Here is a 23,479-nt window from a genome sequence, read left to right as displayed (position 1 = left end):
GTCCTGAATATGCACCTCCTCCATGACCTCACTTCATGCAGGGGACATGAAATTCAGCCCTTTATGTCTGACAATGATTTGTTTCTCATTTAACATTGAAATATCAGTCTAAATTATGTGCTCAGGTCTTGCAGTGGAGTTTGAAACTATATGTTCTGACTGACAAAGAAAGACAGCTGCCATTGAATGTTAAAGGAGTGAAGGATGCGTTTGTGCATTTGGTAACATATATAGTACATTTTAAAGAAAAATTGCAGATGCAGGAAATCTGAAACAAAACCAGAAATTGTTGGAGAAATTCAGCAGTTCTGGAAGTATCTATGGACAGAAAGCAAAGTTGGTGCTTCAAGTCCAGTGACCTTTCTTCAGAACTGTTCGTTCCCTCCACAGATGCTTCCAGACCTGAGTTTCTCCAGCATTCACTGTTATTGGTAGACTTTCTTCTGTGTTATTCTTTTTAATTTTCTGTATTTTGCAAAATAGCAAGGGTTAGCTGCTTGGCTCAAATGGTTTGTTTTTTAACCAGGAGAACAGGGTTTTTTTTCGATGTGACAATAGGATATTCAATCCAGGTATCTTATTTACAATCAGAATGAGCTCTGCCATTGTCAAAGGTTGACACTGAATATTGATGAACCGATGTTTATTCCAGTATCTTTATGAGTGGTGCTGTCACATGCTGATATTCTGTGCTGAGTCAGGGAATTAGGCCAAATGGAGGTGACAGTAACTCACAGTAGTATGTTTATTTAAAGTATTCATTGTCTATAAATTTACTCTTCCAATCTGGCTCAGAATCCCAATTTCCCTTGGGGTCAAATTCCAATGGAATTCTTCCAACTTCCATAGTGCAGCAAACATCATACCTGTTGTATTCAGGTAACTAAACATCTCCAAAAGATGTATGTGGGTTTAGGTGAATAAACTAAATCTCTCTTTTCAGTGGTGCTGTGATTTGGGTCTGATGTAGTCTTGTAAAGATACCAGTTTGGAGATCTCCAAGTTTCTTTGACAAACTATGGAGAGAAAATATGTGAGGCAAGTAAGCGAGGTAGCAGGTGGGTGGTTGGGGTGGGGAGAGACTGGCAGACACAGTGGCTCAGTGGTTAGCACTACTGCCTCACAGTGTTAGGGTCCCAGGTTTGATCCCAGCCTTGGGCAACTGTCTGTGTGGAGTTTGCATATTCTCCCCGTGTCTGCTTGGGTTTCCTCCGGATGCTCCAGTTTATTCCCACAATCCAAAGATGTGCAGGTCAGGTGAATTGGCCATGCTAAATTGTCCATAGTGTTAGGTGCATTAGTCAGAAGTGGGTGGGTTACTCTTCAGAGGGTCAGTGTGGACTTGTTGGGTCGAAGGGCCTGTTTCCACACTGTAGGGAATCTAATCTAATCTAAAGACACATGAGTGACAGTTGAGGGGATTGTGGGGGATTTGGGTGCTGAGGTTAGGTTGAAGTGGGGAGTGGTCACCAGGTGACTGGGGAGAGGATTGTTGGAGTCAAATGCCTCTGGACCTGGCTTGGGTTTCTGGGAATTCACGTGTGAGAATCAGGCATTTAGGGAGTTCAGCTGTTGAAGGGATATGGTTGCAGTTTATAATTGGGACAGGTCGTAATCGGGGCAGATCAATGCATGTAATTGAGTGTTTGGGAGATACATGTGAATGAATGGAGGGTATCGTCATATGGATACACAGGAATCAGAGCAGGTTTTCATCTGTCTCATTTTTCCTGGGTGAGCTTCCAGCTAAGTAAGCTGGAACCCTCTGAAGTTTATAACTGTAATTCAGATTTGAAGACTTTTTCAGAATATTCAAATTTTAAAAAAATTCACGAGATTTGATGTCGATTGATGTCGAGGCCATAATTTGACAAAATAGGGATGAGCTGTTTACTTGAACTGTTGCTGCCTTTAGGGTGCCCATAGGATATGGTGGGAATTCCAGGGTTTTGACTCAGTGACAGTGAATGGGTGGTGATATTGTTTCCAGGTGCTCCCATGTATCTGCCCTTCTAGATGATAGAAATTGTGGTTTGGATAGTGCTGCTTCAGGACCCTTGGTGAGTTGTTGGAGTGTATCATGCAGATGTAACACACTACTGCCATTGTCATTGGAGGATGGAGGAAGTGAATGTTGAAGATGATTTAAAGGGAAAAAATCAAAATTAAAATGAAACTTTAAATAACTTTAGGAAAGATAATGTTTTGAGCAAATAATGTAGTTTAAGAAAAATAGTTGAACTAATCCAGGAATGTTAAGGTTGCAAGTGGTTAGACATTTTAGTCATAGAGTCATAGAGATTTACAGCACAGAAACGTACCCTTCAGTCCAACCTATCTATGCCAACCAGATATCCCACCCCAACCTAGTCCCACCTGCCAGCACCCAGCCCATATCCCTCCAAACCCTTCCTATTCATGTACCCATCCAGATACCTTATAAATGTTGCAATTGTACTAGCCTCTACCACTTCCTCTGGCAGCTCATTCCATACATGTACCACTATCTGCGTGAAAACGTTGTCTCTTAGGTCTGTTTTATATCTTTCCCCTCTCACCCTAAATCTGTACCCTCTAGTTCTGGACGGCCCCACCCCTGGGAAGAGACTTTATCTATTTATGCTATCCATGCCCCTCATGATCTTATAAATCTCTATAAGGTCAACCCTCAGCCTCCAACGCTAACTGCATAAACAAAGGAGAAAAGAGTTAAAACAAAATGGTCATGTCCCAGAGACATGAAAAAGTCATACAGGAGGGTGAAATGATAACACTCCCATGTGAATGATGTGAGACTCAGAGCAAATGGCTCCTTTTCTATGGGAAGATGACCAGATGTGTCTCCCAAAGACATTAAACCATTGTATTGGGACAATAAACAGATAAGGTGTTCCAGTCTGTAAAGATAAGTTGTCCCAAACAGAACAAGATTAAAGACATAGCAATTGGTCCTGCATGTGTGCCCTTGTTAATTCTGTCGATGGAATTTGACCATGATTAAACAAATGGAATCATATGTACTATGGGTGATTGGTAATTTCAAATAATGTAACGCAGTGAAAGACAACTGGTGTACAAATCTTCACTCAATTTCCACCACCAGGAAGAAAAGAAACTCCCGAGTGGCCAGTGATAAGCAGTGCCCTTCACATCAAAGGGCAATGCTGTGTGATGAAAAAGGTGAAGGCGAGGGCAGGGATTAAATCAAATTAGAGTTCGAGGGGGAAATAATACACTCCACTCCCTGTGGTGCCCACGTGAAAATCTCAAGGGTGTAGCTTTCATGCTGGTTTGATGGCAGCACTGCTAATTTAGAGCACAAAGCCATATTGAGAATTGGATAATATACATAAAACAGAAAGTCAGAATCAATGGGTTAATCTCAGGTCGGATTACAGTGAGCAGTAGGGTACCATAAGGAGATGTGCATTGAGCCCCACTATTCACTATCTAGATCAAGAGTTTGGGTGTAGGGATCAAATATATTAAAGAAATTATTGAAGACTCAAAACTAAGTGGGAATGTGATTCATGAGGAGGCTGCAAAAAAGGCTTCAGGGAAGTTTTGACAGGCTAAGTGAACAGGCAAGGACCATGACAGATGGAGTGTTGCCCGGTCTGAAATTCACCCGCAAGAATCTGTACTCTGAAAGACAGTGATTAAAATGGGATACCCCAGCTGACGGCTGGTCAGGGCATCACTTCCAATCATCTCCTGATCACATTTTTGCCAGTCCAAGAAACATTATATAAGAAATACAAGTAAAAATGAAAACCACAATTGACAAACATGAGTTTGCTTCATCAGAATGCCTTGCAGAATTTCAGAGTGATCCACGTGCAAGAAAGAACATGACTCCTTGTGGAGGTGTCATCCATTAGCCATGGTCAGAAAAGGTGATCATCCTGAAAGGAGCAACGCTGAGGAAGAACTGATGTCAATTGAGAGATTAACCAGCAGCATAACACTTAACACGCTTGTTGTTTCAAGAATAAATGCAAATTCATGTTCAGGGAGTGGAATGAAGAAGCTGACATATACAACACTTAGAGTCAGAGAGTCACAGAAATGTACAGCATGAAAACAGACCCTTCAGTGCAACTCACCCATGCCAACCAGATATCCTAAATAAATTTAGTCCCATTTGCTAGCATTTGGCCCATATCCCTATAAAGCCTTCATATTCATATACCCATCCAGATGCCTTTTAAATATTGCAATTGTACCAGTCTCAACCACTTCTTCTGGCAGCTAATTCCATACACACACTACCCTATGTGTGAAAAAATTGCCTCTTGTGTCCCTTTTAAATCTTTCCCCTCTCACCTTAAACCTATATCCTCTAGTTCTGGGTGCCCCCATCCCAGGGAAAAGACCTTGTTTGTTTACACTATCCATGACCCTCATGATTTTATAAACCTCAAAAAGGTCACCCCTTAGTCTCTGTGCTCCAGAAAAAGCAGCTCCAGCCTATGCAGCCTCTCCCTCTAGCTCCCTCCAACATCCTGGCAACATCCTTCTAAATCTTTTCTGAACCCTTTCAAGTTTTACAACATCCTTCCTATAGCAGGGAGACCAGAATTGTACACAATATTCCAAAAGTGGCCTTCTTTTGTACAGATGTCCTCTACAGCCACAACATCGACCCCCCAAATCCTACAATGCGCTAATCAATAAAAACAAACATACCAAATGCCTTCTTGACTATCCTATCTACCTGCCACTCTACTTTCAAGGAACTATGAACCTGCACTTCAAGGTCTCTTTGTTCAGCAACTCTCTCCAGGACCTTATCATTAAGTGTATAAATCTTGCCCTGATTTGCCTTGCAAAAATGCAACACCTCACACTTATCTAAATTAAACTCCATTTGCCACTCCATCAAAAGGGTTACCCAGGAGTCAAAAGAAAGGAATTGGCAATGTCTAGGCTTGGCAAAGTTTCTACATTACCAGGTCAGGACAAGTCAGCAGATCTCCAATATTTTTCAATGACACTTGACCAATGAATGAGACATATGTACAAAAAACATCCAAAATTATTTATTGTAATATGTGCAAAACTTGTGTGATATTTTTCTATGTATGGAAAGGGAGATGTTTTGATATTGTTCAGTCAGGCTTATAATTTAAAATAGTGATTAGCACAACTGCACAATATGTAAATGGGTTAGTATACACCACAGGAAGAGATATCAACTAACAAATGATATAGTAGCTGGAGCAGTATTGATCAGCAGGTTACACACATGAAGAGCTCATCCAGAATCCTTTATTCTTAATTCAAGAGCTCTTTGTTCAGATTGCCATCATTCAAATCGTGTTTGATATGTTTTTGTTCAGAGCAAAAACACAAGAGATGATGTGTTTTTATGTGTCTAGTTCCATCCAGGCTGGAACTGATGATATTTGCAGCTTCTCACAGCTTGCCATCCACAATGGTATGAGGGAGGCTATTACAACTCTCTATTACATCAAGGCCTAACTAGATTTTGCTGAGAAAAGAGACACACATTAAAGTGTTTCACCCTACACTCAACAGGACAGAGTCAAGAGTATCAAATTTCAAACAGGAAGTGATTTAAGCCAAATGAGAAAAGGGTATTGATTGGTTGTTTCATGCAGTCTGATTGATCCATGCACTGTAACAGAGAATGCACCATGAAGCTGTTACTCCTCAAGAGTTGTTTAAATTCAAACAAAGCAAGTTAACTCTGAGTGGATGGGAGATTGCCAAGGAATTTCATCACGGAACCATTGTCCCTCTCCCTCATGCTCTGTTTAACTGTAAAGGACACAATGCCTGGATATTCATTTTGTTTGCAGAGGTGACAGGGCATATGTAACTAGGAAGCATAAATGATAAAGCATAAAGCATATATTGTGACTCCAACTGATAATTTTAAATTGCTTGTTAGTATTAATCTTAGCACGTACTGGATTATCCAGCAAGTGATTTCCACTCACAAATCTTATTCAATGTTGGACAATATGCTTTGAGTTTTACAGGCACTGATTCGTTAAATATGATCAGTTCAGAGGCTTGCAGAAAATTAAGTGTGTGAGGATGTAGCACAGCAAGTGAATGATAAGTATGAGCCTTGATAAATAGAGATTATGCGTAGGTGAACGAAAGGGCAGGTTGCAATGAGCAGTGTTTGAGGCTGGTAATGGGATACAGAACACGGTATGGTTTCAAGGAAGAAATTGAACATGGAGTCCAAAGTCTCAGGCAATTTTCCCAATTATTCAGGTAGCACTTTTACTTTAGATTATTGCAGTAGATGAGGACAAATGAGATGAAAAGCAGACATAATAGCTTGCAAATGACATTAGAGCACTTAATCATTTGACCAGTTGTTCAAAATATGATCCATGACTGCTCAATCAACAAGGTGATATTTTATAAGATTCCTGGTTATTTGAAGTAAAGGTATTAACATACCTAGTTTCAAACTGACATATTTTAGAACATCTACAATTGCAACCTATAAACAGAAACTACCAGTGCAATATACTGCTGAGACCTACAAAAAATATGCAGTAGTTTCAGTTGATAATAACAGGATAGAAAAGGATTTAAACCATTGCAGAATATTGACAGCACCTTTCTGATGGTTCCTGTAGCGATCATGATGGAACATGATGTCAGTGAAGGGAACATGTTTAGAATTAAGATAGCATTGAAAAAAAGAGCAAAAGACCTTTCCCCAATTTGTCAATAAAATAACATTACTGTTTCTGAACAATGATAACTACTCCTATGTATAACAATTATAGAGTAGGATCACATGCTGAATATTAATCATCATGAACTGCATGTTAATGTTACAATTCCATTAACAACAACAGAACTACCAATTGTATTCACCACAGGGAGTTGGGATGACAAATAAAGTCATTCGGATGCAAATATTCTTTCTCGTGAGCATCATAATATTTCGGGAAACCAAACGATCCTGATCAAGGATTTCTTTCACCATTCAACATTCAAAGACAATTTTTTTTCATTCAGCTCAGGGACCTGACCCTACAATTGGAACCCAGTCACTTGGTATTGCTGTGAAGCCAGCCATAAGGTAATGTATGGATGTCAGTCTGGCAGACACACCTTCCAATTCTCCTCACCTGTTTGTCATCCCCTTTGATAAAATGGCCAAAATTGTAGAATTCATCAAGTAGAGAAAAATCTTACAGGTTCTAGGTATAGCAGGGAGCATTAACAAACCTTTTTGAAAATGGTCCTGGGAAACATTGAAGGCATAGTGCTTTTCAGTGTATTTGCAGTGAATGTGTGATGGAGTGTAAACTTTCAATGAGGACATTTACACAAAATACTTTATATAATTTGTATGTTGCAATGTAAGTTTCCACAATGCAAGTAGGAGTGTACTTTAGAGGGAAATCAGGAGGGCAAAAAGGGGACATGAGATATCTTTGGCAAATAGGGTTAAGGAGAATCCATAGGGATTTTATAAGTACGTTAAGGACAAAAGGGGACCTAGGGAGAGAATAGGGCCCCTCAAAGATTAGCAAGGCAGCCCATGTATGGAGTGATAGGAGATGGGGGAGATACTAAATGAGTATTTGGCATCAGTGTTTACTGTGGAGAAGGACAGGGAAGATATAGAATGTGGGGAAATAGATGGTGGCATCTTGAAAAATGTCTGTATTGCAGAGAAGAAGGTGCTAGATGTCTTGAAATACTTAAAAGTGGACAAATCCGCAGGACTTGATCAGCTGGACCCTAGGACTCTGTGGGAAGCCAGAAAAGTGATTGCTAGGCCTTTTGCTGAGATATTTGTATCATCGATAGTCACAGCTGAGGTGCTGGAACACTGGAGGGTGGTTAACGTGATGACACTATTTAAGAAAGGTGGTAAGGGAAAGGCAGGGATTTATAGACTGGTGAGCCTGAGGTTGGTGGTGGGTAAGTTATTGGAGGGAATCCTGAGGGACAGGATTTACATGTATTTGGAAAGACAAGGATTGATCAGGGATAGTCAACATGGCTTTGTGTGTGGGAAATCATGACTCACAAACTTGATTGAGTTTTTTGAAGAAATAACAGTGGTTGATGAGGGCAGAGCTATAGACATGATATATATGGACTTCATTAAGGCGTTCGAAAAGGTTCCTCCTGGGAGACTGGTTAGCAAGGTTAGATCTCATGGAATACAGGGAGAATTAGCCATTTGGGTACAGAATTGGCTCAAAGGTAGAAGACAGAGGGTGGTGGTGGAGGGTTGCTTTTCAGACTGGAGGCCTGTGACCAGTGGCGTGCCACAAGGATCGGTGTTGGGTCTGCTGCTTTTCATCATTTATATATGTATTTTGGATGTGAACATAGGAGGCATAGTTAGTAAGTTTTCAGATGATACTAAAATTGGAGGTGTGGTGGACAGTGAAAAAGGTTATCTCAGATTACAATGGGATCTTGATCAGATGGGCCAATGAACTGAGGAATGGCAGATGGAATTTAAATTAGATAAATGCAAGGAGATGCATTTTGGAAGAGCAAATCAGAGCAGGACTTATACACTTAATTGTAAGGCTCTAGGGAGTGTTGCTGAACAAAGAGACCTTGGAGTGCAGGTTCATATTTCCTTGAAAGTGGATTTGCAGGTAGATAGGATAGTGAAGAAGGTGTTTGGTATACTTTCATGTATTGGTCAGAGTATTGAGCAAAGTAGTTGGAAGATCATGTTGTGGCTGTACAGGACAGTGGTTAGGCCACTGTTGGAATATTGTGTGCATTTCTGGTCTCCTTACGTTCAGAAGGATGTTGTGAAACCTGAAAGGGTTCAGAAAAGATTTGCAAGGATTTTGCCAGGGCTGGAGAATTTGAGCTATAGGGAAAAGGCTGAATAGGCTGTGGCTGTTTTCCTTGGAGCGTGGGAGGCTTAGGGTTGACCTTATAAAGATTTATAAAATCATGAGGGGCATGGATAGGATAAATAGACAAAGTCTTTTCCCTGGGGTTGGAGAGTCCAGAACTAGAGGGCATAGGTTTAGGGTGAGAGGGGAAAGATATAAAAGAGACCTAAGGGGCAACTTTTTCACACAGATCGTGGTACGTGAATGGAATGAGCTGCCAGAGGAAGTGGTGGAGGCTGGTACAATTACAACATTTAAAAGATGGGTATATGAAAAGGAAGGGTTTATAGAGTTATAGAATCATAGAGATGTACAGCATGGAAACAGACTCTTCAATCCAACCCATCCATGCTGACCAGATATCCCAATCCTATCTACTCACATCTGCCAGCACCTGGCCCATGTGCCTCCAAACCCTTCCTATTCATATACCCATCCAAATGCCTCTTAAATGTTGCAATTGTACCAGCCTCCACCACTTCCTCTGTTAGCTCATTCCATACACGTACCACCCTCTGCGTGAAAATGTTGCCCCTTAGGTCTCTTTTATATCTTTCCCCTCTCACCCTAAACCTATGCCCTCTAGTTCTGGACTCCCCAACCCCAGGGAAAAAACTTTGTCTAATAATCCTATCCATGCCCCTCCAAGTGCTGGCAGCTGGGACTAGATTAGGTTGGAATATCTGGTCAGAATAGACACGTTGGACCGAAGGGTCGGTTTCCATGCTGTACATCTCCATGACTCTATGACTATAATTGATGAGTCCTTTGCTCTACGTATCAAAATTCATTGTTGGTCAGTTACTATCCTCATGCAAAGGAGACACACAAATGATTATCTTGCCCTAATGTTGCCATTGTTCAGGTGTAAATTTATGTCTGATATAATAAATAAAGCAGAGACATGTGTCCTCATATTTATTGTGAAAGTTATTTTAACCAAATCAAATCTAACTGTCTTATTTTAATTATTTGAACTTTGATTGCAGTGCAATGTGAGGACATGACAATACAAATTAGGCATGAACCACATTCAACACACTGTGTATATTTTGCTTGGAAAGTTCAATTATGTTGAATTACATCAAAACTACAGCACAGAAACGGGACATTTGGCCCTCCTTATCCTTGCCAGTGTTTCTGCTGCATACAAACCTCCTCCCACCCAACTCCATGTTGCCTATATTTTTTTTCATTGTTTCCTCTCTCATGTGTGCATTTGGTTGGTATGAAGTATATCTATATCGAAAAGAGTGGCACTGGAAAAGCACACAGCACGTCAGGCAGTATCTGAGAAGCAGGAGAGTCAATATTGGGGTAGCATGATGGCTCATTGGTTAGCACTGCAGCCTTGCAGTGCCAATGACCTGGGTTCAATTCCAACCTCAGATAACTGTCTGTGTGGAGTTTGCATGTTCTCCCTGTGTCTGTGTTTGTTTCCTCCTGGTGCTCTGGTTTCCTCCTACAGTCCAAAAATGTGCAGGTCAGGTGAATTGGCCATGCTAAATCGCCCATAGTGATAGGTGTATTAGTCAGAGGGAAATAAGTCCGGGTGGATTAATCTTTAGAGCGTTGGAGTGGACTGGTTGGGCCAAATGGCCTGTTTCCACACTGTAGGGGATCTAGTCATTTTTGGCATAAACCCTGCATCAGGAAACTGCCTGACCGACTGTGCTTTTCCAGCATCACATTTTTCGACTGCGATCTCCAGCATCAGAAATTTATCTGTGCCCATTGACTCACCCATTTACTGTGTTAACAACTTCCATGCCCTAACCACACTCCACCTAATGACCAATCAATGATCTACTTTAACAGCAGTAGAAAAGCAAAATAGTGCAGATGCCAGAAAACTAAATTAAAACAAAATATCAGGAAAGACTCAATAGATCAGACAGTAGCTGTGGCAAACAACTTACCTTGTGCCCATGTCTTTCCATTTTTGTGTTCAAGTGTAACAGTGGCTATTTTAGATAGCATCACATCTATCAAAACTAGTCGCAAGGTCTTCTTTCATATGCATTCCCTCATGGCTTAAAGGGAAAATCACTTTCGGTGTGCTGGCCTTGCCACTCCCAGCAGCCTCCCTCCCCCACCCCCACCCCCTCCACCTCCTGCCCCACCCCCCAGCATCTTCCAGAGTCTATGTCATTGGTACCATATTTAATCTACATCTTGGAATCCCTCTTATGTTCAAAGCCAGGAGCCCAACAATAACCTGTGGTCGTCACTTACCCCTCCACCTCTCCCTTAAGGGAAATGTCAGCAAGCAACCAAGAGATGACTGTCAACTTTACCAATTCCTAACAACATCCTTCTCCTGATTATTGGGCCACACAGCAGGGTCTATTCCTCATTCATGGATAAAAGCAGCCTCCATTAGACCTGGGCAGCTTGGACTGAGTCTCACATAAATTTAGCACCTCAAGCATTTCAACAGCATAACTTGGGGTCTGGGACAGCCACATGAAGGGCCTCGCACAGGCTACTCAAGAGTCGCACCGAGGTGACTACCATCTGCAGGGTGCAGGAGTCAAGGTCTTTACCCTGACTGGGGTCTTCCTAAGCAGGTTGGACATTCTGAGTATATGCGCTCAGTGCTACATCACTGAGGAGTGACCCTCACCATTTGCTGAAAGAGCAGTGGGGAACTGTTAACATTTGTCCACCTCACAATACTGAGAATGTACAGCCATTACAATGGTACAGTGTAGGTTCCAAAATTATAGGGAAAGAGAGAGAGAGAGAGAGAGAGCAAGATGTGACAATGATGTCAGACCCATGGAGAAGCAAATGTTACTATCTAATAATTCAAAATCCAAACTTAAAATAAATGATATTTTTAAAAATCAATAAATCTAATATTATATATTGTAGCCTGACCATCAAACTTGACCAGAGGGGAATTCAAGATGGCGACGATCCAGGAGAATTGCACTACAGAGCTCCACACTGCAGCACAAGCAGGATGAATCTTTAACCTGCACAACCTGGACCATCACGATATTCTGGGATTCTAGAAAGATCGTGGAGTCCCAAGAAACTTTGAAAAGTTAACTTACTTGTGTTCCCTGCCGTCCAGAAATGCCGAGAAAAAGAGGAGCATCCAAGGCGAACCTGTGGCCCAGCTTCAGGATCCTCGGGCTCGATTACCTTCCAGGCCCTGGTGAATGAGCTCATGAAATCTCGCTGGATGTTGGGGAAACAAATACAATTGAAGCTGTCTCCAATCTCTCTCACGCTGCAGAAGCATGAGCAGCAACTGGGAGACCTGGAAAACAGGGCAAATAAGGTTGAGCACAGAGTCACAGTGGTAGAAGCTGATGCCAGTTCATCCAAGGGTAGGACCCAAGCCCTCAAGATGCAGGTCCATAATTTGCATGACCAAGTGGATGACCTTGAGAACAGGGGCAGGGGGAAAAATACTCGGATTATCGGTCTGCCTGAGGGTAAGGAAGGTGAGAGGCCTGCAGAATTTGTTGAAGACTGGCTGCTGAAATTCCTTGACTTGGAGGCTGGCATGAGAGGATTGAAAATAGAAATGGCTCACTGGGTCACAGTGCTGAGATCAGTTCTGGGTCAACATCCTTGTCCTCTCCTGGTGCGGTTCCGTCACAATAGGGATAAGGAGAGAATCATGGAAGCTTCCAGAATCCAGGGGAAGGATCCGAAGGCCCTAATTTATGAGGGCTAAAAGATCATGTTCTTCCAGGACTTCTCAGTGGCGGTGATCCAGAAAAGAGAATCTTATGATGGTGTCAAGAGAAAACTGAGGAGCTTGGGATCCAGTACTCTCCGAGGTATCCTGCAGTGCTTCGGTTCACCTTAGATGGATGTGTACTCTCTTTGACATGTTGGAGAAGGCAAGAAACTTTGTGGACAAATCAGCCTAATTTGAACTATTTAGAATGCATAAATAATGGTGCTGTTTGGGTATGTCTTTGTCATTTTGTTAAAGAAACAGAGGAAGTCCAGATGGAGCTTTCTTTTTCTCTTTTGTTTTCTATTGATAATAATTTGGTTTAAACTGTTTGGTGGTGGTTGAGATGTTCTAAGTTAAGATATATCAAAGGATGGGTGGGGCATTCACCCTTTTTTTTCTTTAAAACTGTTTTCTTTATTCATATTACTATTCTATGGTGTGTTTACTTTATTTTCTGCTTGTGTTCGCAGTGCGGCTCTAGCTAGGAGAAGGGGGAATGGGTGGGAAGGCTAGATGCCTACTTATGGGCAGTTTGGGATGGGTAGTTGCCCCTTCTGGGCAGGGGGTGAGTTCCCCTGTTCAGCATCATTGGCGCTTTATATGTTGATTTGCTTGTTTGTTTTTTGTTTTTTGTTGTTTTTAATTTTTAACTTATGTTTTAGCTTATGTTGTTTTTATGTTCAATGGATCATGTGACATGAAGGGTCAGCGATTTGTGGTTTGAGTTCCTGCTCTCTTGAATTTAAATGTTACTGCAGAAGGTTACGGCTAATGACTTGATTAAATGGTGTACTTGGAACATCAAGGGGAGTCACTCACCAATTAAGAGGAAGAAGGTACTTTTGAGTCTTACAAAGGAGAAGGTGGATATTGCTTTGTTACAGGAGACACACATGGATTTTAAGGTGTATTTGAAATTACAGCAGAATGGCTTTCATCAAATTTATTTTTTAACGTTAAATACCAGAAGTAGGGGAGTGGCTATATTGGTTAGGAGGAATTTTCCATTTAAGCTACTGGGGAGGTTTGCAATTCTTAAAGCTTTGATACATGGGGAAGAACATGGTGTTTTAAATGTTTATCGCCTTCCAGCTCATCTCTTCAAATTTTTGGTAGATGCGTTTTCTAAACTGATCAGTCTCGAGTTCCAGCACATCATAATGAGGGGAGATTTTAATTGTCGCATGGATTCCACAGTGGTCAGGTTGCCCAAATGTCCCCTGATACTCTCTGTAACAAACTAAACAATCAGTGGATCTGTATGTGGAATTAGGGTTGGTGGATATCTGGAGGCGTCTCCACCCTTCAGGCAGGGATTTTACATTTTTTCCGAACTGCACAGATGTCACACCAGGATTGATTTTTTTTCTGGCCCCGTGGCAACCCTGGACTTGGTGGCATCTTATTTGATTGGTAACATTGCCAAATCTGATCACACTCCAGTGTACCAGTTGGTTAAGATTAAGGAAATTACAGTGGGCCCGAGGCATAGGTGAATGGATCCTTTTATCCTTAAGGATAATAAGTTTGTGGAGTACTTCTCTGGGAATTTCGGGTGCTCTTAGACATTAACTCAGGCTCAGTTAGTAACCCATCCATCCTTTGGGAAACTGCCAAAGCCTATGCCAGGGGGTTAGTTATGTCCTATTCCACCAGGAGAAAACGGCAGAAGGGTGTTCAGCAACATCTCCTCAAATCATGGTTTAATGCAGCCAAGTAGGCTTCCTTTGACAGGTCCACGTTAGTTAAACTACAGAGGATTATGGCGCTGTGGTCTGCATTGAATTCCGTGCTCATGCAGATGGCAACGAGGAGCTTGCTTTTGCAAAGCAGAAGTTATATGAACATGGTGACAGGCCAGGCAAATACTTAGCATATCTCACCAAGAAAAGGAATGCCCCACAAGCCATTACGGCAATTAGAGAAGGATCGGGGAACCTGACATGATACTCTAAAAAAATTAATGTGGCATTTCAGAGATTTTACTCCAAGTTATTCCAATCTGAGGGTTATGAGGAGGGGCAGCCAAAATGGAATTGTTTTTTAAGGATCTGAAGCTCCCGTGTGACCCCCGAATAAGAGTCCTTTCTCAATGCCTCCTTATCAGAGTAAGAGGTGCAAGGGGCTGTGCAGCAGCTTCAGAGTGGAAAGGCACCCAGTCCTGACAGACTTCTCAGTGAATTCCATAAGGAATTTATAAACATATTGTCAGGCACGATGCTCAATATGTTTAATGATTCATACAATCATGATTGTCTCCCGCCATCTCTGAGAGAGGCTAATATTTCAGCTTATTCTTAAAAAGGGGAAGGTCCAGGAGGACTTTGCTTCATACAGGCCCATTTCATGCTTAAATGTGGACTTTAAAATCCTCTCTAAGACTCTCGCATTAAGACTGGAGACTGTGTTAACTTCTATTGTTAAAGAGGATCAGACGAGTTTCATAAAGGGTCACAGATCGTCCAACAATGTTAGGAGACTGCCTAATGTAATTCAAGTGTGTCAACAACAGTCAATACAGGGATTGGTGATTTCTCTAGATGCAGAGAAGGCATTTGACTGAGTTGAGTGGCCATAACTTTCCTAAACTCTGGAGCGGTTTAACTTGGGTGGAGCTTTTATAAGATGGGTAAAGATTCTCCACAGTGATCCGTGGTCATCACCAAAGGGATGGATTCAAGCAATTTTAGGGGCAGCTGGCAGGGCTGTCCCCTTTCACCATTGCTTTTTACTTTGGTGATTGTACCATTGGCGGAGGTCATTCATGGGGATCCTAATATATCAGCTGCAGCAATGGGGTCAAAATAACATCAGATTTTGTTGTAAGCAGACGATGTCCTAATTTTTTTTGTCAAGTTCAGCACTCTGAGTTCCTCACCTGATACAATGCATCAGCACGTTTGGTACCTTTTCATGGTACAAGATTAATTTTGCGAAATCAGAGGCTATGCCTATGGGTAGTCTTACGAAGGTGCTAGGTCTTGAGGGCGAATATCAATTCCCATTTAAGTCATGGGAAGTTTGGGGGTGGGGGAGGTTTGTGTATTTGGGTACATTCATTACTCCAGTACTGGATCAGCTGTTCAAAGCCAATTTTGTTCAATTATTTGACAAAACCAAACAAGACCTTCAAAGATGGGAGGCACTTCCTGTCTCGTGGCTTGGTTCGGATAGCGCTTATTAAGATGAATATTCTTCCCCGTTTGCAATACCCTATATGGATGCTCCCCCTGATTTCAATAAGCAAACTCAGGAGGTTGAACGGCTGGTTCAGCTCTTTTATTTGGCATCATAAGCGGCCCCTCATTAAATTAGCTAAACATCAATTGCCTCACAGACTGGGGGGAGTAGATCTCCCAGACATTAAAAACTATCAGCTAAGCTTGCTTTTATCCTAAGTGAGTGATTGGGCTTGTGGGGGACTCTCTTTCAATATGGTTAGATATCGAAACCTCCCAAAGTGCCCCATTACTAGCTTCCTGTTTTTGGACAAAATGAGGACACTTAAGGAATATTGCCATAACCCAATAGTTATCAATACTGTTAAAGAATGGAGGGCAGTTTGGCAGAGGGAAGGCAACATTGGCAAAGCATCTTTTCTTACACCAGTAGTGGTATTGCTGAGTTTTCAACCAGGGATGATGGATTCAGGATTCCAATGTTGGGCACCTAGGGGTGTGTCTTGCATGGGCGATTTATTTGAGGGAGACACAATGATGTCTTTTGATCAGTGAGCACGGAAATATGAGCTATCTGATAGGGAACTTGTTTGAGTTTTTTCAAGTTAGAGATTTTATTCAAAAAAATCACTATACGTTTGACTGATCCCTATAAACCAGACATAGAGAGGGGGTACTCAGTGCTAAGAGTACATTTTCTGTCAGCATTTTGTGTCATCAATTTGGGGGGTGCCCCCTCAGATGAGTTTGATCAACTCTGCAGGGTGTGAGAGAGAGAGCTAGGCATTGAGGTCTCCTCAAAGGCATGGGAAGATATTTGGGAAAATGCAAGAAAGATAACAATTTACAACTGGATCCATGCTTTACAGTTGAAGATTCTCCACAGGGTCCATTGACTCCAGATCATTTGTCAAAGTTTAAACCAGAGGTATCTTCAACATGTCCCAAGTGCAAGGTCTGTAAGGGCACTGTTGCCCATTGCCTCTGGTCCTGCGGAAGGCTTCAAACATACTGGAGCGCTATGGTGGGCGCAATGGATAGGATTTTGGGTGTAAAGGTGGAGAAGGACCTGATCTCTCCTCTTCTTAGCCTGCTCAATGTGTTCCCTGCAGCCGATCATTAAAAAAAACTTTTCAACGTCCTCACTTTTTGCGCAAGAAAGAATATCTTGTTCGGTTCGGTATCCTTAAATCCCCCGAGCCTGCTGGATTGGCGGAAGATTGTTATGGAGCATATTCCCTTGGATTTTCTCACAACTATGGTACACCACAAAATTGAGAATTTTTATAAAATATGGCAGCCCTTTTTGGAATACCTGGACACAGATTTATCTGCCACACTAACAAAGGCGTTTACATAGCCGTAACAATTGTGTTTTATGAGTCCAATATCCAGGGAGGAGGAACTGTGAATGTATGAGTGTCTTGTTTGGCTGAGTTGAGTTATTACTATTTATTAGTTTGTTGTTGGTTATTATTTATTTAGTTAAATAGCTAGTTTGGTTTTTTATTCTATATTTTTCTATATATGTTTATACATTAGTACAAGAGGGTGGGTTGGACATTTTTTTGTACTGTTTTGAATTGTATTGTTTTGTATTTGTTGTAATATTTTTTAAAAATCTATTTTTTCAATAAAAATCTATTTTTTAAAAAAATTGACGGGAAACTGTCTGGACCATCAACATAAACACCGTGGCTACAATGGCTGGTTAGAGACTCAGAAATTTGTGGTAAATAGCTCACCTCCCTTCTGCTGAACCCTTGTTCACCATTTATAAAGCACAAATCAGGAATGTGGTGAAAATTCCCCACTAACCCGGATAAGACCAGCTCCAATAACACTCCAGAAGCTTGGCAGTATCCCTGACGAAAGTACTTGGTTGGCAACAGAGGCATGAGAACTGCACCACCTGCAAATTCCCTTCAATCGCTTGCAACATCCTACTTTGGAACTATCCTTCCATCCCTTTACAAGTATTAGATCAAAATTCTGTCCCTCTTTCCCAAACTGTTCTGTGGATGACCCTGCACCAAAAGAATGTCCATTTCCTAGGATCAAACATAAAATATTCGAAAGAGCAAACCTGAAATAACAGAAATTAGAAACAATATCATGGAAGACAGTATACAACTTAATGAAATTCAATACTCAATGTTTATGTCTATATGTGTATGGGGGATATGACAATATTATGTAAATGTAAGTTTATGGAGTTTTGATATAATTTCATTGTGCATACCTTATAGCAAGTGCTACAAAATTTATTTGTAAATAGTATAAAACATTTTATTCCTGATTAATTTAAATCTTGAAAGTCTATAATAAATTATTAGCAATAATGGTTTCATCAATGTTATCTTTTGTAAACTTTCTGGGTATATTCCAGCAAAGCTGAGCCACATACAATGTAATTATGCCCTGGTCATGATAGCACATAATTTACTTCTTTAGGACACAGCTTCCAAGTTTCACTATGATTTAAATATGATGTATGATGAAGTTTCAAGAGAGACTTTATTAATAGCCCATATACTACTTTGTCATTTGTCATTGATGATGGGAGGAATCTTCCCACGTCTTTAACGATATGGGTTTGGTGAGAAATTTGACAAAATCACAGGGGAAGTCAACAAGTTACATTTTCTAACTAAGTTCTGGATATTGGGATGAGATTCACCCTAGAGAGGGAAGAGAGGCCAATTAACAGGGATTATCACTTATTGTCACCTCCATTATTACTTAATGTTTCCTCATTAATGTTAACTATCATACTTGGTGGATAGAAACTCGATTTTGGGAATTCCTAACATGAATGAAGGAGCCGGTACCTCGCAACTTCAGCTCATTGCACACTCCTCTGGCCCTTCAACTTGTATGGCCTGCACCAATGTCACACACCATGGACACCAGCTGCACACAGTCCATATCAACACAGGCTGACATCCGACAGATGCCAGCCTCTCTGCACAATCATTGAACATCTCTGATCCATTTACTTTGTTGCTGCACCTCGGAGTGATCTGGTTGTTATTAGAATGCTTCAGCAAGGGCACTGTGAGCAGGGACAGACTTGCAGCTCATGGACAGGAGCAGACTGCTCACTTGTTCTCTCAGCACTTACTCACTTTTTATCTAACTATATGCTTTGCCTTTGCCCCTCAGCTCAAGCTAACAGCCACATAGTACTTCTGTCTTGAGATATCTTTAGTAAAATCACAAAATCAGCAAGCCTGTCATGGTTGGCAGCTGTCATTATTCAGAGGGGTGAACATATTGCTGTGTGGCATCATGCCATGCAAATTTCACACCTACCAAGGACCAGCAGTGTATGCTGCAAACACTACACATGCATCAACTAAATGGACTTGTTTTAAAAACTAAGGGGATAATCCTCAGTCAGGTCAAAGACGATATCCCTCATTCATGAGACATCAACACAGTAAGTCAACGGCAGCCTCTGATGTAAGTCCAGGAACTTGAGGGCAGTCAGTTGGCAACTTGGTACAGCCAGGGTCAAGATCTTGTCCTTGTAGGGAGTGAGGAAACATATATTGGCCATCCGATAGTTTACTTGTCTCTTTCAGCCCTATTGTGGAATGTTTTCTCTGGGAATGAGGGAAAGGGCAGGATTGGGTGAGGTGTCCCAAGTGAGTGAATGAGGAGGCAGTGCAGAGGCCATGGAAGGTCAGTGGTGTTGGGAGGGTGGAGGAGGTGGAATTGTGAGGGTAAGAGTGAGTGATGAAAGATGTTGCATGCAATAGGGAGAGGGGTGGAATCAGAGCCTTGCTGGGAGATAGGTATGGTAGCAGAAATAGATGAGGATGACATAGAAGACAGGAGAGTATTGCACCTACACAGGCAGAGTGGAGAGGTCATTAACCTTCTTTTCTACATTTCTAAGCATTCTTCCAGATGGCTCAGAATGCACTGCCTCAGGTGGCAACCTCAGATGGGGTGGGCAGCGTGTGGCACTGTGGATTCCTTTGTCAGTCCTGAGGAAAGAGGACCTTCTTCCTCTGGTTGGTTAGAGTATCCAGTTGAGTGTTATTGTTGGTTAAAGAGTTATAGTGATGTGAAATTGGTGTAAAGAATAATTATGTAAGAGAGAAAGTCCACTTTGCTGAAAGCCAAGCCAATAAGACACAAACAAGACATGGTCGAGGGGGTGGTGGGGGTCTTGTAATGAGAATGAAGGACAGAGGTCATGATTTCAAGTTGTGAAATTCAAAGTTGAGTACTAGAAGCTTAAAGTATTGATGTGGAAAATGTGGTATGTTGGTGTTTTTGAAACACTGTAGCAGGCCCAGGACAAGCAAAGGGCTTTATTGAAATGGCCAGCAACTGGGAATGTCGGGGTCATTCTTACAGACAGGATGGAGGTGCTGCCCAAAATTGGTGGGGTGGTAAATAGTGAGGAGGATAGCTGTAGATTATAGGAAGATGTGGATAGACTGGTCAGATGGTGTGTTCAATGGCAAATGGAATTCAATCTATATAAGTGTGAGGTGATGCATTTGGGCAGGAGGAACAAGGCAAGGGAATACATAATGAATGATAGGTCCCTGTGAAGCACTGAAGATCAGAGTGATTGTGATGACTTTTAAGGTAGCAGGACCAGTAAATAAAGTAGTAAAGAAGGTGTAAGGGATACTTACCTCTATTAGCTGAGGCACAGAGTTTAAAAGCAAGAGATTATACAGGAACTGTATAAAATGTTGGTTTGGCCACAGTTACAGTAATTTTGGGATCCATACTCGTGGGTGGATGTGATTGCCCTGGAGAGTGTACAGAGGAGATTTACCAGAATGTTGTCTTGGCTGGAGAGTTTTGGTTATGAAGAGAGATTGGGTAGACCAGGGTTGTTTCTGTTGGAGCATAGGAGACAGAGGGGGGACATAATTGAAATGTATCAAATTATGGAGGGAACAGATAGGGTAGGCAAGAAGGAACTTTTCTCCTTGTTGGAAGGATAAATGACTGGGGGCATAGATTTAAGTTAAAAGGCAGGAGAATTTGAGGAGATATAAGGAATGCATTTTCAACCAGAGGCTGCTGGGACTTTGGAACTCACCAACCATAAGCATAATAGAGGCAGAAACCCTCATAACGTTTAAGAAGCATTTAACATTTAAGATCATTTAGATGTGCATTTGCAATGCCAAGCATACAGGAGCTAAAACAAAAAATGGATTCGAATAGAGAGACTGTTGTTTTTGTGCAGACTCAATGAGCTGAAAGGATTTTTTCTCTGCTGTAGATCTCTACAATTCTGGTGAACATGAATGTATACATTTTGTCAGTTGTAGCTTTGTATTAGCCCTCTCTCACCTTCGAATCAAAAAGCTGTGGGTTCCATTCTCATTCAAGTGCATTAAGCTCAGTGTCTAGCCTCACTGTTGTTATGATATGTCTCGCAGCACAAAAGTGATATACCTTTAAGGGAAATACTCATGATATCATCACCACATCATGGTATGTGACTTAATGGTATAAAGCTCTCAGTCTCCATCGTGCTGAGTTCTATCTTTTTGTACTGTGTGACACTACATCTGAATACCTCAGTTTGAAGTTGTGATTGTAATGTCCACATGTAAATACCATGAGGTATAATTAAAGTTTGTCGGATTCTTCAATGTTATGTGATCCATGTCTCATCCTTTTATTTACAGGAACTAACTTAAGTATCATGCTATAACATTGGCAAATATATCCCAGAATATCTCATCACATTATGTCAACTGCGATGTGCAGTACTGAGAAAGTGCTGTATGAACAAAGATGAAATGTTAAAAAGGGACTCTGTCTTTTATCTGAGGTGGCTGTCAATGATCCCATAACACTTATTCATCTGCTTAAACCTATTGGTCTTCCAGGGCAAAGAGTTGACCTTGACTGACTGTTGCTGATTGGCACTTTTCAAAGTCCAGGACTACATGCTGAAGGATGCACTTGAGCTTGCGGTTGTTTACCAGGGTACAGTGGGAAAAGACCACTGCTGGACATTTAAGAAGCATTTAGATGTACATGTGCAATGCCAAGTTAAATGTGGGTCTATCAGATATCGGGCTCCCAGTGTCTCAGACATATGTAAATACAGTCTTGTATAAGTAAGAAATGCCTTTGGTTTGTTTGTTAGATAGAGTCAAACTCAAATGTCTATTTCTCTACATGCTACTGTATAGAACTGAACTGCTTTGGTGTCTATGTATGTACACTAAGATTTTTTTTTAATGAATTAAGTATATTTTTGAAATTAAAAAAAGTGTAAGATCCCATAACACTATTTCTAAAAAGAGAAAGACCATTCCTCCCAATGACCTTGTCAATACTTATCCTTTCCTCATTACAGCAATAAATGTGCTTCAGAAGTATGTCGTTGGCTTTGAAGTATTTTGGGGCATCCTGAAGTTATGGAAAACATTTTTGGAAGTCTCTTTTGTGTGAACAGGACTTACTGTCTGTCTGAGGTGTACACTTAAATGTAGCAGCAGGCCTTAGGGAAGAAAACACAGACATAGCTTTCATTAAAACTGGAAGGTAAATCATATGTAGCACTTTCGTGTCAGTCTCCCAGTTTTGGGGCAGTGTAATCTTGCTTCATGCTGGTAGAAAGGTTCAAAATCTCCCTTGTCTGTCTCTTGCTCATCATTTCTTGACTACATTTTTAATGAAAAGGCAATAATGGGTGCCTGAGATTTTCCAGCAAAGGCATTGGCCATTTGTAATATTGACCATTTATATTGGAAACACTTCACCTGTTTTTAAACTCCAATACATTTCAATTCAAATAAAATATTGAACTGTCTTTTTAATAATAAGCTTGAATGCAATTGGGTGTCTAAATTACAGCTAAATTTCATTTCTATTTTGATTCAAAGATTTGAAAGGGGAAGAAACTATTGGAGGCCACTTTAGATCCGGTTAGAGGTTTTCCTACAAGTACTACTGATGCTCCTAAACAAATTAGATGCTAGGGTTTGAGAAAAAGAGTAAAGCAATAAGACAGCAAGTTTCTATGGGCCATCTTCAGGTTGAAGAATCCTTGAGGAGTTCATTAGTTTTGGAAAATTCATATGGCTACTGTTGAAGGGAGGAATATGTTTGGCAACCCATTGTGAACATGAAATGGGGATTAGAAGCTAGCCAGTTGGGAAAAGAAAAGTAGGCAAATACATCCTGGGGAACTGAGAACCTCTTTGGACCTTTGCTTGTAGACTAGAATGCTTACTTAAGACAGAGAGTAAAATGTAATCATGGAGGGAGATTTTTGTAATTGGGAACTTTCTATAATTTAAAGTTTCACCTACTTAGTAAAACAATGTTCAGTCGATGTTACCTTTAGTTTGAGTTAAATAAAAGCCCGAAATCTTAATCTTGTCTATTTATCCTTTCAGTCAAGCATTTCATGTTCAAATGACTTTATCTGTTTTTGGTTTATAACACTGTGTTGAATATTTATCATTGAAGACACAAATATTTACTATATAGTAAAATTGAACCGAGTCAGACTTTGGAACAGACATTATCTGTCTTGAGTCACTTTTAAAAGGAGAGAGACAGACAAAAGGCAGCTAGTACAAGGTCAGTAAGGGAGAGAGAGAAAGAAATCTGCACAGTTGCTGCCTTTGCTGTTTGAGTTCATGCATCTCTGACATCGGAGTCCATCTAGGAGGAACCTGTGTGGGAGAGCTCACAGCACAGGAACAGATATATGCATA

The sequence above is a fragment of the Hemiscyllium ocellatum genome, chromosome 8, assembly GCF_020745735.1.
Source record: "Hemiscyllium ocellatum isolate sHemOce1 chromosome 8, sHemOce1.pat.X.cur, whole genome shotgun sequence".
Taxonomy (NCBI): Eukaryota; Metazoa; Chordata; class Chondrichthyes; order Orectolobiformes; family Hemiscylliidae; genus Hemiscyllium; species Hemiscyllium ocellatum.
This window is presented reverse-complemented; position numbering follows the sequence as displayed.